General features: G+C 39.3%; 1 non-coding gene and 1 pseudogene across 1 annotated transcript; one reads left to right on the forward strand and one right to left on the reverse strand.

The window, feature by feature from the left end:
- The window catches only part of LOC141691426 (uncharacterized), a 93,364-nt pseudogene that overhangs the window by 42,656 nt on the left and 35,091 nt on the right, over positions 1–15,617 (reverse strand).
- Positions 7,945–8,051, forward strand: LOC141709492 (small nucleolar RNA R71). The gene has a single exon (XR_012570066.1). It is a non-coding gene; the product is annotated as a small nucleolar RNA R71 (small nucleolar RNA).

Below are 15,617 nucleotides of genomic sequence, written 5' to 3' on the forward strand. Positions count from 1 at the left end.
CACAATCTAAAACATCATCCCCTTAATACTCTCTGTGAAAAATGTCTCAAATCTACCTATATAATAGTCCCATAAAACTCAGATTACATAGAAGTTGGAAGCCAAACAGAAGTAGAAGTCTAAAATAATTTATCTTTTTCCCTGACCCTGCGCGGCCGCTCAGCATAGCTGCGCGGGCGCGCAGGTTGCTGCGCGGCCGCTCAGCATTGCTGCGCGGGCGCGCAGGCCTCTACTGGAAAAAATCCAGGTTTGCTCCGTTTTTTCGCCGTAATCTGCCCATTCCTTTCCTCTCGCAATGGTGAACACATGCCAAGGCTTATTCTTGATGATTCCTCCCCCGAAATGCAACTAATACCCTGAAATGCATAAACACTAGAAAAACGCATCAAATACACAAAATACTTGATTTCAAGACACCAATTTAAGCCATTTTAAGACGTTCTAAGTGGTATAAAATGCCACTTATCACACCCCCAAACTTAAATCGATGCTTGTCCTCAAGCGTCACAGACTCAAAAACAAATAAAAATATGCATGAATGCAATCTATATGAAAATGCAGCGATCCCCCTTACTACAATTAATCAACCAAATTGCCACATCTCAACGAATGCAGTTAGACAACTAAAGATCAATAAACTCATGTAAACGAACATACAGCCAGAAACGTGGTGTGTGCAAATGCTTAACCGATATGCTTCGGAACTAGACCACTTACTATGACTAGACTATCCTCAAGGCAATCCTACTATTATACAAAGAATAAAAAATTCTAGGCACAAAGTGATATACAACACTACAAGAACTTTGGAGCTTATTACGGAATCGTGCTTTTTATTTACAACTCAAATGCTTATTTGACCGTGCAATGAGTGAGGTCCACAAAAGACTTATACAATGGTATCCATGTAACGAGCGTTAGGTTAGCGGATCCCAGACTCTAAAAGTCTTAGGTCACTAGGCACAAAGTCCCCTAAGAACTTAATAACTCGAATACCAAAGAGCCCACTCTTGATCAATTATGCAAAAAAAAAAAAAATTTTGTTTTTTTTTTTAATAATAACTTCTGAGCAAGTGCGTTTCGCTCCATCTTGCTCAACCCTAGACTACTCGCAACATACGCGAGCCGGCTACTAGCCATTTGACGCCTAGCCACAACTAGCAACAACTTCCATATTTTTTCTCCAAAAATTTTTTATTTTCATGTCTTTATCACTAAGAACCTATAATCGAATTCTAAGCATAATAAGTAGATTGACCTTGAAAACAACCAAATCATAACAACAATCTAGCCCTTACGCATTCTTTAAGACTTAGTGGACTTACAATTGTTTCTAGCATGCATATCAACCTACACATCTTAATATCACTTTAATGCTATCACTACACTCGCATCAATATCACAATTCAGTCGATAACTTATTGCAAAAGGGATCATGGTAAATACATGAGCTACATGACATTCATAAAAAAAACTAAATGGCATAAATTATGCAACTATATGAACTAAACTATCATGAATATGCAACTAAATGACACACACACAATATTCCTTAACTACCACCCCCAAACTAAAAATCTTCACTGTCCTCAGTGAAAGTAGTAGAAAGGAACACAGGGTATACCTACTCGGAGTCATCATCATCATCACCCTCAGTGGGTGGAGTATCAGGCGGTGGGTATGCAGAGTCCTCACCAAAAACTGGCCACTGGATATCAGCTCCAAGGCCTCGAAAAGCAGTCCCTAACGCAAGGGTGGGCTCCTGAGCAAACCTGCTCTGCGTCTCATACATGGCATCCATCCACCGTGAAAGCCTCCTATACTGGGCATCACTCATCCCAGCACCCTCCTGAGCTCTCGAAGAACCAGCCTCACCATGCCCTGGCCTAGCCATAGTAGCACCTCGTGCTGGACGCCCTCCTGGAAGATGATAACCCAGCCCATGCTCCTCAGGCTCACCACCGGTCCACTCCTGCATCCCATTCAGAGTGCCAGAATCAATCGGAGCTGCTGGCAACTGCAACTGCTCATGAGCCGGCCAGTTCACTCCCACTGCTCGGCATAGCTTCGTAACCATGGATGCATAAGGGATGTTCATATGCTTTGCTCCCCTCAAAAACTTCAGAATTCCTTGGTAGATAAACTCACCAAGGTCCACATAGTACTCATCATGCAGAATTCCCCACAACAACTGTGCTCTCTCAACTGTGACCTCGTGTGCATGTGAAGAAGGCAAAATATTAGCACATATAAATGCATTCCATGCATGGGCATACCTGTTCATGGCGATCGCCGGAAAGTGACGATACTCATTATTGCCTGGACTGCGGGTCCAAACCAAGTCAAAATCCTCAGCAGTCTTTTCATTCCAGTTCTCCTCCTCGGGCTTCCTCTCTCGCTGTCCAATCACACGGCGAATCGCCGCAGGATGATAATCAACCGTCAGCCCACGGACTACAGAAAACCCATTCTTTTCAGCCTTCGCATTCGCGTAGAACTCGCGAACAACAATCATCGGTACTGCTTCGGGTGACTCACAAAAAGCTATCCACCCCTTCTCTGCAATCATGGGCAACAACTCACCATCCCTCCCTGATGGTAAAAACCCCCTCTCCTTCAGAATCGGCTTCCCCAACAGCCTAGTGTACTCTTCCTCCGCAGCTCTGTCAGTTAACCGAGGCCTTGCAGCAGTACCCCTCGATGAATCAGCAGTAGGAACTGTGCTGCTGCTGTCAATAGCGCGTGCTCTCTTGGGTGCCATTGATTCGTGAATAAAAGTGTGTGAGAACTGATTTTTAATGTTTGTGAGAGGGTTTAAGTGTAGGAAGTTTTGTGGGAGATATGTAGGATAGGTGTATGTATATATAGGGTGTGGATTAGATTAGGGTTTGGGAATTAAGGGATAAAATGATGGGGTAGTGGGAACAATTCGTGGGTTTATGGGCTAAAACTGTTTTTGTGTTTTTGTTTGTTTTTTTTTTTCTGAACTGTAAAAAATTTTCTGGAACTCGACCCCTGCGCGGCCGCTCAGCATAGCTGCGCGAGCGCGCAGAGGGTCTCTGGAAAATTTTTTTTCAGCCCCTGTTTTCTGATTTTTTTGTGTTTTTGGATAGGTTATTAACTTCTAAGGGTTCCTGTAACAACAATTCATGGGTTGCCTCCCACACAGCGCTTCTTTTTCGTCATTAGCTTGACGTTCCGTACCTTTCTCAAGTAGTCAACAAAATGGCACTAACCACCTCTCGGTTTGCCATGTCCCCATAGTAGTGCTTCAACCGCTGACCGTTAACCTTGAATGCTTGGTCCGAATCATTCTCAAAAATTTCCACCGCTCCATGTGGAAACACAGTTTTGACAATAAAAGGTCCAGACCACCTTGATTTCAATTTCCCAGGAAAAAGTCGGAGCCGAGAGTTGAATAAGAGAACTTGTTGCCCTGGCACAAATAACTTTGGATGTAGCTTCCTATCGTGCCACCTCTTCACCTTTTCCTTATACATTTTGTTATTTTCGTACGCTTGAAGTCGAAATTCATCCAGTTCATTAAGCTGAAGCATTCTTTTCTTACCAGCTGCATCTAAATCCAGGTTCAACTTCTTCAATGCCCAGTAGGCCTTATGCTCAAGCTCCGCAGGTAGATGACATCCCTTACCGTACACCAAATGGAACGGTGACATCCCAAGTGGAGTTTTGTATGCTGTTCTGTAAGCCCAAACAGCTTCATCGAGCTTTAAAGACCAATCCTTCCTTGACGGACAAACAACCTTCTCTAGAATGCGCTTTATCTCTCTGTTAGACACTTCCGCTTGACCATTTGTTTGCGGATGATAGGCAGTAACTACTCGATGATTCACATTATAACGCTGCATCATAGAAGTGAACTTACGGTTGCAAAAATGCGATCCTTCATCACTTATGATTACCCGAGGTGTTCCAAACCTTGTGAAAATTTGCTTATGAAGAAAATTTAGTACTGCCTTTGCATCATTTGTCGGTAAAGCTTTAACTTCGACCCATTTTGAGACATAATCGACTGCCAGCAAAATGTACTGATTATTGCAAGACGAGATAAAAGGCCCCATGAAATCGATTCCCCATACATCAAAGACCTCGACTTCAAGCATCACATTTAATGGCATTTCATCCTTCCTTAACAAATTTCCCACTCTTTGGCAACGATCACACCTTAAAACAAACTGATGAGCATCCTTGAACAAAGTAGGCCAGAAAAAACCTGCTTACAGAATACGAGATGCCGTCTTCTCACCTCCATAGTGTCCCTCATAAATCGTGGAATGGCAGTCTCGTAATATCCCCTCCGTCTCACAGAACGGGATACATCTCCTGATGATCTGGTCAGCTCCCTGTCTAAACAAATATGGTTCATCCCACATATACCACTTCACCTCATGCAGAAACTTCTTGTTTTGAGCGGATGTCAAATTAAGAGGCATTATATTGCTGACGAGATAGTTTACAATATCTGCAAACCATGGTTCTTCCTCCTGAATTGCAAACAACTGCTCATCCGGAAAAGAATCATTGATTAACGTCCTATCTTTTGAAGTAGAATCGGGATTCTCCAACCTAGAGAGATGGTCAGCTACTTGATTCTCAGTACCTTTTCTATCTTTGATCTCTAGTTCAAATTCCTGAAGTAAAAGCACCCAACGAATGAGTCTCGGCTTCGAATCCTTCTTAGAAACCAGATAGCGAATAGCTGCATGATCAGTGAATACTGTTACTTTCGTACCAAGCAGATAAGATCAAAATTTCTCAAAGCCAAAGACTATAGCCAAAAGCTCCTTCTCAGTAGTGGTGTAGTTCAATTGGGCACCATTTAAAGTCTTACTCGCATAGTAGACCACATGGAAGAGATTTTTCTTGCGCTGTCCCAGAACTGCACCTACCGCATAATCACTCGCATCACACATCATCTCAAACGGTTCTGTCCAATCTGGTGCTGTAATAACTGGTGCAGTGATCAAACTCTTCGTGAGAGTCTCGAATGCTGCCAAACATTCATCATCAAATTTGAACGACACATCTTTCTCAAGCAAATTGCACAACGACTTATATATCTTTGAAAAGTCCTTGATGAATCACCGATAAAAACCCGCATGACCAAGAAAACTACGGATTCCTTTCACAGAATCAGGTGGGGGAAGATTTTCAATGACTCCCACCTTGGCCTTGTCCACCTCCAGACCCTTGCTAGAGACCTTATGCCCAAGGATAATGCCTTCACGCACCATAAAATGACATTTCTCCCAATTAAGCACCAAATTAGTTTCCACGCATCTTTTGAGTACGGCGCGCAGATTATTCAAACATTCATCATATGAGTGTCCAAAGACGGAGAAGTCATCCATGAACACTTCGACGTTATTTCCAATCATGTCAGAGAATATAGCCATCATACATCTCTGAAAGGTGGCCGGTGCGCCACATAACCCAAACGAAACTCTGCGAAAAGCAAATGTGCCAAATGAACAAGTGAAGGTAGTCTTTTCCTGATCCTCTGGTGCAATACAAATCTGATTATACCCGGAATAACCATCCAGAAGACAAAAATACTCATGTCCCGCCAATCTGTCAAGCATCTGATCAATAAATGGAAGAGGGAAGTGATCCTTCCTTGTGGCTTTGTTCAATTTTCTATAATCCATGCATACTCTCCATCCTGTAACTGTTCGAGTAGGGATGAGCTCATTCTTTTCATTTGCGACCATAGTGATACCTCCCTTCTTAGGTACACATTGTACGGGGCTCACCCACGAGCTGTCAGAAATAGGATAAATGATGCCTGCATCTAGCCATTTCAGAATTTCTTTCTTCACCACCTCCTTCATGATGGGATTCAGTCTTCACTGTTGTTCCACAGTTGGCTTACTACCTTCCTCTAGCAGAATTTTATACATACAATATGAAGGACTTATCCCCTTGATGTCTGCTATGGTCCATCCTATAGCCGATTTGAATTCTCTCAAAATCCTTAAGAGTTTGTCTTCCTCACTACCTGAAAGGTCAAATGAAATAATAACAGGTAACGTAGAAGAATCACCTAAAAAAGCATACCTCAAGTGTTCAGGTAATGGTTTGAGCTCCAAGGTAGGTGCTTCCTCTATTGATGGTTTGAGCTTCCCTTCAGCATTCTTAAGGTCAGAAGTACCAAGAGATTCAAATGGTATGTCCAGCTTTCGCTTCCAGGGAGAAGCGTTCAGATATTGTAATTGCTCGTTGCTATCTTCATCATCGCTGTCAAAATCCCCCACTAAGGCCTTTTCCAATGCATCAGACATTAGCATATGATCGAGTTCCGAAGTAACCGCAGAATCAATCACATCCACTTTTAAGCACTCCTCATCTTCTGTAGGGAATTTCATTGCCTTGAATACGTTAAAGGTCACATCCTGATCTTGGACCCGCATAGTAAGTTCACCTTTTTGCACATCTATCAAGGTACGGCCAGTAGCCAAGAAAGGCCTCCCCAAGATTATGGGAATCTTCTTATCTTCCTCAAAATCCAGAATAACAAAATCTGCTGGAAAGAAGAGCTTATCCACCTTGACGAGCACATCCTCAACTATGCCCCTTGGGTAAGTAATGGAACGGTCAGCCAACTGTAGTGACATGTACGTGGGTTTTGGATCAGGTAGATCCAGTTTTTTAAAGATCGACAACGGCATCAGATTAATGCTTGCTCCCAAATCACAAAGGCACTTGTCAAAAGTTAGATTGCCAATGGTGCAAGGAATGGTGAAGCTTCCTGGATCTTTCAGTTTTGGTGGTAACTTTTGCTGCAGAACAGCGCTGCATTCTTCCGTGAGAGCAACGGTTTCAAGGTCATCCAGTTTCACCTTCCTTGAAAGAATAGTCTTCATAAACTTCGCATAACTAGGCATTTGTTCCAGAGCCTCAGCGAAAGGTATATTGATGTGAAGTTTCTTGAACACCTCCAGAAACTTCCCGAACTGTCTATCCAGCTTTTGTTGCTACAATCTCTTAGGAAAAGGTGGTGGAGGATAGAGCTGTTTCTCCCATGTATTAGCCTCAGGCAGAGTGTGTTCAACAGTAGTCTTCCTTGGTTCCACCGCTTTCTCCTTTTGCTTAGATTCTTCACCTCTAATTTCAGCTTCTACTTCTTTTGCCTTTTCAGCATCAGCTACTTTTCCAGACCTTAAGGTAATAGCCTTGACTTGCTCTTTAGCTTCCTTCCTGCCTGGTACTTCCATGTCACTGGGAAGAGTGCCGGGTTGATGATTGAGCACTGCATTGGCTAATTGACCAATTTGATTTTCCAAGGTCTTGATAGAAACTGCCTGACTCTTGCACAACAGCTTAAGTTCCTCAAAATCAGCACTAGTGGGTGCAGCTGCACTTCCCTGTTGAGGATATGATTGCCTTGTAGCATACTGCTGTGGTTGCTGGAATCCAGGTGGGTTAAACTATTTACTCACTCCTTGCTGATATGGTGGCTGAATAGCATTCTGATTATTCCCCCAGCTGAAATTTGGATGATTTCTGTTATTAGGATGATAGGTCGCTGGCACAGGCTGCTGTTATCGCTGATAATTATTCACATACTGAACAGATGCGTTTACAAGAGAACACTGATCCGTAGCATGAGAACCTGCACAAAGCTCACAAACCATAGCTATTTGATTAACTCCATACGTAGCCAGAGAATCAACCTTCATTGATAGCGCTTGGAGCTGGGCTGCAATAGCGGTGGCGGCATCAACTTCCAGAATACCTGCTACCTTGCCTGACGTCATCCTCTGAGTTGGGTTTTGATGCTCATTTGCAGCCATCGTCTCTATAAGATTATACGCCTCAGTATAGCTTTTAGCCCATAAGGCTCCTCCAGCTGCTGCATCGAGCATGGGCCGAGATTGGGCCCCCAAACCATTATAGAAACCAGTGATCACCATCCAATCCGGCATTCCATGATGTGGACATTTTCTCAACATTTCCTTGTAGCGTTCCCAAGCCTCGCACATAGATTCTGTAGGTTGCTGCGCAAACTGAGTAAGAGCACTCCTCATAGCAGCAGTCTTTGCCATCGGATAAAACTTCACCAGAAACTTTTGCGCAAGATCTTGCCACGTAGTGATGGACCCAGCTGGTTCAGAATGTAACCAGTCTTTAGCCTTATCCCTCAGTGAGAATGGGAAAAGCCTCAACTTGATAGCCTCATCAGTCACGCCATTATACTTAAAAGTGCTACAGATCTCGACAAAATTCCTTATGTGCATGTTGGGGTCTTCAGTTGCCGTTCCTCCAAAAGAAACAGAATTCTGCCCCATCTGAATAGTGCCCAGCTTGATTTCAAAGGTGTTAGCTTGAATAGCCGGATGAAGGATGCTTGACTGAATGTCATCAATTTTAGGCCGAGAAAAATCCATAAGAGCTGGATCAGCTTGAACAATACGATCTCCCATGTTTACTGGTTCTTTCTGCTCAGTTCCTGAATCCGAATCCTCAAAATCTAACTTCTCCGGAATATCAAGAACTTCGTCTGTCTCCTCAGCTGTATCTAAAGTCCTCTTGCGAGCACGAGAACGAGTTTGCATAAACGCTTGCTAAAGTACCTGAAACACAACCGAAAAGAGTAAGTAACTACTACGTCCTAATCACTGAGTCCTAATGACCAATGATGGTAAGTACATAAACTAAACAAATACGCCGAGTCCCCGGCAGCGGCGCCAAAAACTTGTTAGGGAGAAAACACGCGCTAATATTCACGCAAGTATACGCGTTCGCAAGTAATATAGAATACTTTCTAGTTCGTTCCCTCAGAGACTCAGACTAAATTATTGTCTAATTAAACTCACTCACCAATGTATGATTACTTCTCAATGTTAAGATAATAACACTTAAAATTGTTGATTAAATATTAACTATAATTAACTACTTAATTAACCACTTAACTAACACTTCAATTTATCAATAATAAAACACTCATGAGATCACAACTTCATTATTACTTCCTTCTATAGCCATTGTTATTACCTTTAGCATGTGACAGTGATGATATTAATCGAATAACACAAAACTGATAAAAGCCAACTTTCATTGTACTAATACCATTCTACCAAGCATCCACAATTAAGATAGAAGTTGAATAGTCATCAATTATGTTGAGTTCCTATATGTCTACAGAAATTGACAACACAACGATTTAAGCTCAAGTTATTCCTTTTGATTACATAGGGCAAATAAAACTGTTAGAGTTACCCACTAATCATGCCCAACGTACATGAACCTATGCTAGCATGGCAAGTTCTAAATCTCAAGATCCACCGTCGCTTCACAAGAGATTAATACCCTATCTTATATTTTCGCGACGCACATAAGACGAATACGCACAACCAATACTAGATATCAAGCAATCATCACACACTAAAGTGTTAAACAATTAACTAAAGAATTCCATAATAAATCCGTTGCAACCCCATGATCACGATTAGCCCATAATAGAACTTATCGCCATCATGGGTTCATATGAAATCATGATAAACAAACACAAGAAAATAATAACTAAACTAATTATATTAAAACAGAGTACGTCACAAGAGTAAATAAGTCAAAGCAAGAAAACTAGCATCCAACTTTACAACGAAACAAGAATCACAAGAAAATATGCTTCCCCTTTGTTGCGGTGTGCTAAATCGGTCTTCTTCCTTATCTCCTTCGCTTCTTGCGTAAAACACAATCTAAAACATAATCCCCTTAATACTCTCTGTGAAAAATGTCTCAAATCTACCTATATAATAGTCCCATAAAACTCAGATTACATAGAAGTTGGAAGCCAAACAGAAGTAGAAGTCTAAAATAATTTATCTTTTTCCCCGACCCTGCGCGGCCGCTCAGCATAGCCGTGCGGGCGCGCAGGTTGCTGCGCGGCCGCTCAGCATTGCTGCGCGGGCGCGCAGGCCTCTACTGGAAAAAATCCAGGTTTGCTCCGTTTCTTCGCCGTAATCTGCCCATTCCTTTCCTCTCGCAATGGTGAACACATGCCAAGGCTTATTCTTGATGATTCCTCCCCCGAAATGCAACTAATACCCTGAAATTCATAAACACTAGAAAAACGCATCAAATACACAAAATACTTGATTTCAAGATACCAATTTAAGCCATTTTAAGACGTTCTAAGTGGTATAAAATGCCACTTATCAGACATCGAGAAGACCTAGGAGCACAAATACAACCAAGGCAAAGAGGATCTAGTTTATTCTTGTGATTCTTTGTTTTAAGTTGTAATCTTGGATGCTAGTTTTCTTATTTTGTTGCACATATACTCTTGTTTAACGTACTTGTTTATTATTTAGTTTATAAAGAATTAGTTAATTATACCATGCTTTCATCGGAACCCACGATAATGATTAGTTTGGTTATGGGCTAATCGTTATCATGGGGTTCTAGCGGATTTAATTATGGATTTATTTAGTTAATTTGTTTCGATAGCTTAATGTATGGTGATTGTATGATAACCTAGTATTGGTTGTGCTTATTTGTCTTATGAGCATCACAAACTTATAAGATAGTGTGTTAATCTCTATTGAAGCGAAAGTGAATATAGGGGTTTAGAACTTGCCATGCTAGCATAGGTTCATGTATTTGAGATGCATGATTCGTAGGTAATTTTAACCATCTTACTTTCCCTATGTAATCACAATAGATAACTTGCACATTAAACCGTTATGTTGTCAAATTCTATAGACATATAGGGTCTCAATATAATTGGTGTATATTCAGCTTCTATCACTTTTATACAACGAAAGTTGGCGTTTACTAGTTTCGTGTTATCTGATTAGTGTCATCACCATTGCATGCTAAGGTTAAGAACAAAAAGGCTATTGAATGAAGTATTTAATGAAGTTAGAATCCCATGTTTGTGTCATATAAGTAATCAACCTTTAATTCTTTTAGTTAATATCCTTTAGCATAATTTCTTAGTTAATCGTAGTTATAAACTATCTCAACTTGTTACTATCTTAGCATTGAGCGATAACCATAACATTGTTGCATAAGCGCATGAATTGAACTTAACTTAAAAGTGTCTCTGTTAAAATGAACTAGAATTAATTCTATATTACTTGAGAACGCGTATACTTGCATGTATTATTAGCGCGTGTTAACGTCCTAACACAAAGTTTGCTTTGCTCAATAGATGCCTTGATGTAGAGGCAACATATTCCATCCTTGTTTGCTGAATTTAAGTTTGCAACAAACATGTTTTCTTTCCTTGCTCCTTTCAAAAAAACTTCACCAAATTTATAACGACTCGTGTACTTTTGAATCATTTAATTATATAATTATGTAAATTATTAAATAAATAAAATATGTGTGTTGGTGTTGACCGCTATGTGTTGTTTGATTATTATCCATATGTGATTTATGGTGTACCGGATTGTCCGCGCAATTAATTATGGGATCGTATTGGATTGTTTTCACCTTCAAAAGTGGATTTAGTGCAAATTTATTTGCATAAATATTGGGAATATTTTTAAAATTGTTTTTATGATTTTATATTTATAATAATTATTTTTCGGATTTTATAAAATTGAGAAATCAATATTTTATTAATTATTTATCTTTAAATGATTTTCTGAATGCTTTCATTTGTAAAATCCATATTTAATTCAAGAATTCTTCAAAAATTATAAAACTCATATTTATTTAAGTTTGGAATATTTCGAGAATTTTAAAATTATTTTGAAAATTTTCGGAATTAATTTTAACCGCGCGTTGTTTCGTTTATTTGTTAAAAGCGGGTATAAAGTGTGTTTTAGAAATTATTTTAAAATTATGAAATTTATGTTTTTATTTACTTCGGGATATTTCTAATATTTTAAAACTACTTTCGTAATTTTATGAAATTGTTTTAAGTGCAACTCAGGTCGTTAAATTGGAAATGCGGGTACAAGTTGCGTTTTAGAAATTGTTTAAAAATTTTAAAAAATATATTTTTATAAACTTCGGGATATTTATAACATTTTGATATTATTTTCATAATTTTCTGAAATTATTTTTCGTACACCTCGATTCGTTAATTTTAAAATTTTCGGGGCAAAGCGTTGCAGCAGGACACGTGTGGGTTTCTCGTTAATTCGTTTGATACGTGGCATAGCTGCGTTTTTGTAGATAATAAAAACACACACGCACAAACCCCCCCTCTGTTTTCTCCCCGCGACCGTCTTCTTCCCCTTTTCTTTTATCGCGGCTCGTTCTCTCGTTTCTTCACTATTTCCTCTGGTTCATGCTTATTTCGACTGGGCTTTTTCTGTATGTCGATGCTCTAATTGAATCTTGCTCAAACCTTGAGTGTATGTACGCGTCTCAGTGTATGTATATGTGCGAACTCGAGACCCTTGTTTCGAGTTTGCTTGATTTCGGTTCTTAAACATAATTTTCTTGATGATTCTGTGATACCTATTGATTTTAACAAATTTATCGGTGGAAGTACGAGTTCGAACACCCCTAATTGGGCATCGCCGGATTTTTGCCGCCACCGGTGATGAACTCCGGTGAACTGGTGGTGGACGATGATGATATAAGTCCTAATTAACACCATAAACACATTTCTTGAATTACATGTTGGTAATTTGGGATAGTGTATGTATACGAATAATACATGCCGAAATTTTGTTGCAGCTAGTTGTTGTATGCCTCGTAAAGTAAGGTCTTGTGTAAGGGTTTTGAGATTAATTCATCGTTATTAAGTGCATGTTGGGTCAAGAATGTTATAATGTGTATACTTGAGTTATTTAATCGTGAATTATCGTGTCGAGAGAATATATATAAATATATGTACATATGTTTTATACGAAACCTGATTGTACGTTGCGGTGAAATGTTTTGCCAAAACTCAATAACCCTAATTTCGTAAAATGACGAGTATATGTATTTTCTGAAAATAAACACTGGATCGATTTCGAGAATATGAACCCTAATTGTTTTATGTGTTATTCTAATATGAATAATTACGAGTCGGGTTTGAATATCTTTGGGTAAGAATTAGTATCGAGGATATGTCAAGCATACCTAGACGTCTAACGAAGGGTATTTCGACCCTGTAGGTTATAGTCGGGAACCTGAAAGCGGACGATGGACTAAAGATAACATAGTAGTCAGTCGACGTGCTCAGTAGAGTTTCAACAGAAAGACCTGAGTGTCGAAGTCGAATCCAATGGGATCTAGTGGTTGGACATTAGAACCTGAGCAGCAGAGTCGGCTCAGAGTTGATCAGTAATAGTTGTAAAGCCTTGTAAGGCAAGTATTTTTGAACTTTTCTTCAAGATATATTACCAATGTTTTTGAACTGTTTCATAACATGTTACTATTATTAAATAAAACTCCTGTTTTATAATGCATATGCTTCAAACTATTTACCCTTAACCCTGATTCTTTCTTGATCTTGAGCCGTAAGCCTTATTCTTTGCAAACCATCCTTTGTTGATCCTCAGACACCAAACCATACAAATATAATACTACTCTTCAAAGATATAATTACCAAACACCAAACACTGAAAGAGAATGATTTGAAAACCCAGAAACTTTTATACTACAATCATTCTTATTAACATCAAAGAACCATATCCTGAAAAATCATTAATGATCTGATACCTGACCCTTGTACAAACTGAAAACCGTTTCTTATACATACCCTGATATACCCTTGAGATATCCATGAGTTTCCTTACTTTTTTATGCAAATGTTTAACCATTATCGATTATGATCTTGTTTTATTGAATCATATTGTTATCATATTGAACTGCTTTAGGATTGGATAGCTTTTTTATATATGTGGACCAGATTCGTGGTCAGACCATACCAATGGTCAAGTTAGGCCAATATGTGCCTTGGATCCAGTAATTAGAGCAGTGTTGTGTGCTTGCTCGGGGTTAGTGTATGACTGATCAGCAGCCTAACCTTGGTTTTTAAAACTTAAAATGAATATCCAATTCTAATGATTAGTTAAAAAGAAACTTGATTCCTTTGAATCATCTCATTTGATCATTGTTTAACCTCAGTTATCACTATTATGACTTGCTGAGCTAGTTAGCTCACCCTTGCGATTCTTTTATATATTTTACAGTTGAAAAGAATATGGATGATAGTGAAGTTTCTCAGTCCAAAGTACGGGCTAAGGTTCTAGTTGAGTTGAATCGAGCTAGCAGAAGCTTCATGCGGTATAGAGATAGTCAGATTGTAAGAATGATTTTATTATCAATTGTAAGTTAAATTAGTTGGGATTTGGTACGTTGTAATAAAGGTTAAGATTATGGCTTATTTTCTTTAACCTGTTGCGATCCGTGGTTATGTGAAATAGGGTCATTGCAAATAATATTTCCTATACAGGTTTATATGGTGCATGTGTTGTGGACCCCAAACTTCTGACCCAGGTTTGGAGGGCGCCACCGGTTGGTATCAGAGCTACAGGTTTTAAGTCACTGAAACAAACCTAGATTGTCGGGATTGGGTAGAGGGTTAGGATTAGGATTAGGAAATAGAAAGCTAAGACGTCGTAAGGATGAGTGCGATTACATAGTAGGTCTCCGGCACGGTTCGTGTTGCGATTCGGGATTCTTAGCTTGCGATGTGATTTCCAGATAACGGAAATGGCAGATCCTGATTTCCCTATATTATCTGATCGTTTAGAGCTTCTCGTTCAAGGATCGTCATCTTCTTTCAGATTGGATTTGTACCTTGTTCCTCCACCAGCATTAATGGTACTACCTTTTGTTATAACGGTTGCACTTCTTCTAGCTATTTTACGCTAATTTTTCGTTTCTTGATGCGAGATTACCTATTCAAGAACTTTCATCTGTTTATTCTTGTTTTACTGGACATTCGGCTGTGAGTGTATCTTTTTAGTTTACCTTATATCCTGTTCTATACCCCCTGTTTAGAACTTGTCCTATGAAGCGATTGTACCTACGAGGATGGATTCGAGAGCTACAGTAAATGGTGAGCGCTTGAGATATAAATAAAGGTGAGAAGAAGTTTAGAGAGAAGATTTAAGTATTTCAGAGGATAGCTGTGATCGGGTTAAAAGAAGCCATTAGTGACTAAGCCACACGTGAATAATTATGGGATAAATTAGATGAATTTTGAAAGAGTTAGGGAGAAAGGTATAAATTTGGAATTTTTGGTGGAATTAAATGATGGTACTATGATAAATGCGATATGTAAAGTAGTGATGTGATATGAGCAAATTTTGGTTTCATAAAATAGATTTGTTGACTATTGGATAGTCTGTTCCCCTTAACGATTGCAAAGTTGATGATGGAAGTATTACCAGTATGGGAGCGTTGATGTGAAGCTACGAATAAGGTAACATGCAACGATAATTGAAGTTTTCGTCGATTAAGGAAGGCAAACGGACTCGATAAAGGAGAAGGTAGATCGAAGTGAACGGACCTTTATGTGAATGTTTCTTTAATTTGGTACCTTGTTATAGGTCGGAAGGACAACAACCAACTCATATAGTAAGGACAACCAGATTTATGATTTTCAAAATTTTTAACAAGTTTTCGAAAAATATTTTTCCTTACAAAATTTCTAAAAGTCTTTTTGAATAAAATAAGTTTTAAACCTTGGTGTCAAG

The sequence above is a fragment of the Apium graveolens genome, chromosome 2 (genome assembly GCF_009905375.1).
Source record: "Apium graveolens cultivar Ventura chromosome 2, ASM990537v1, whole genome shotgun sequence".
NCBI classification, from domain to species: Eukaryota; Viridiplantae; Streptophyta; class Magnoliopsida; order Apiales; family Apiaceae; genus Apium; species Apium graveolens.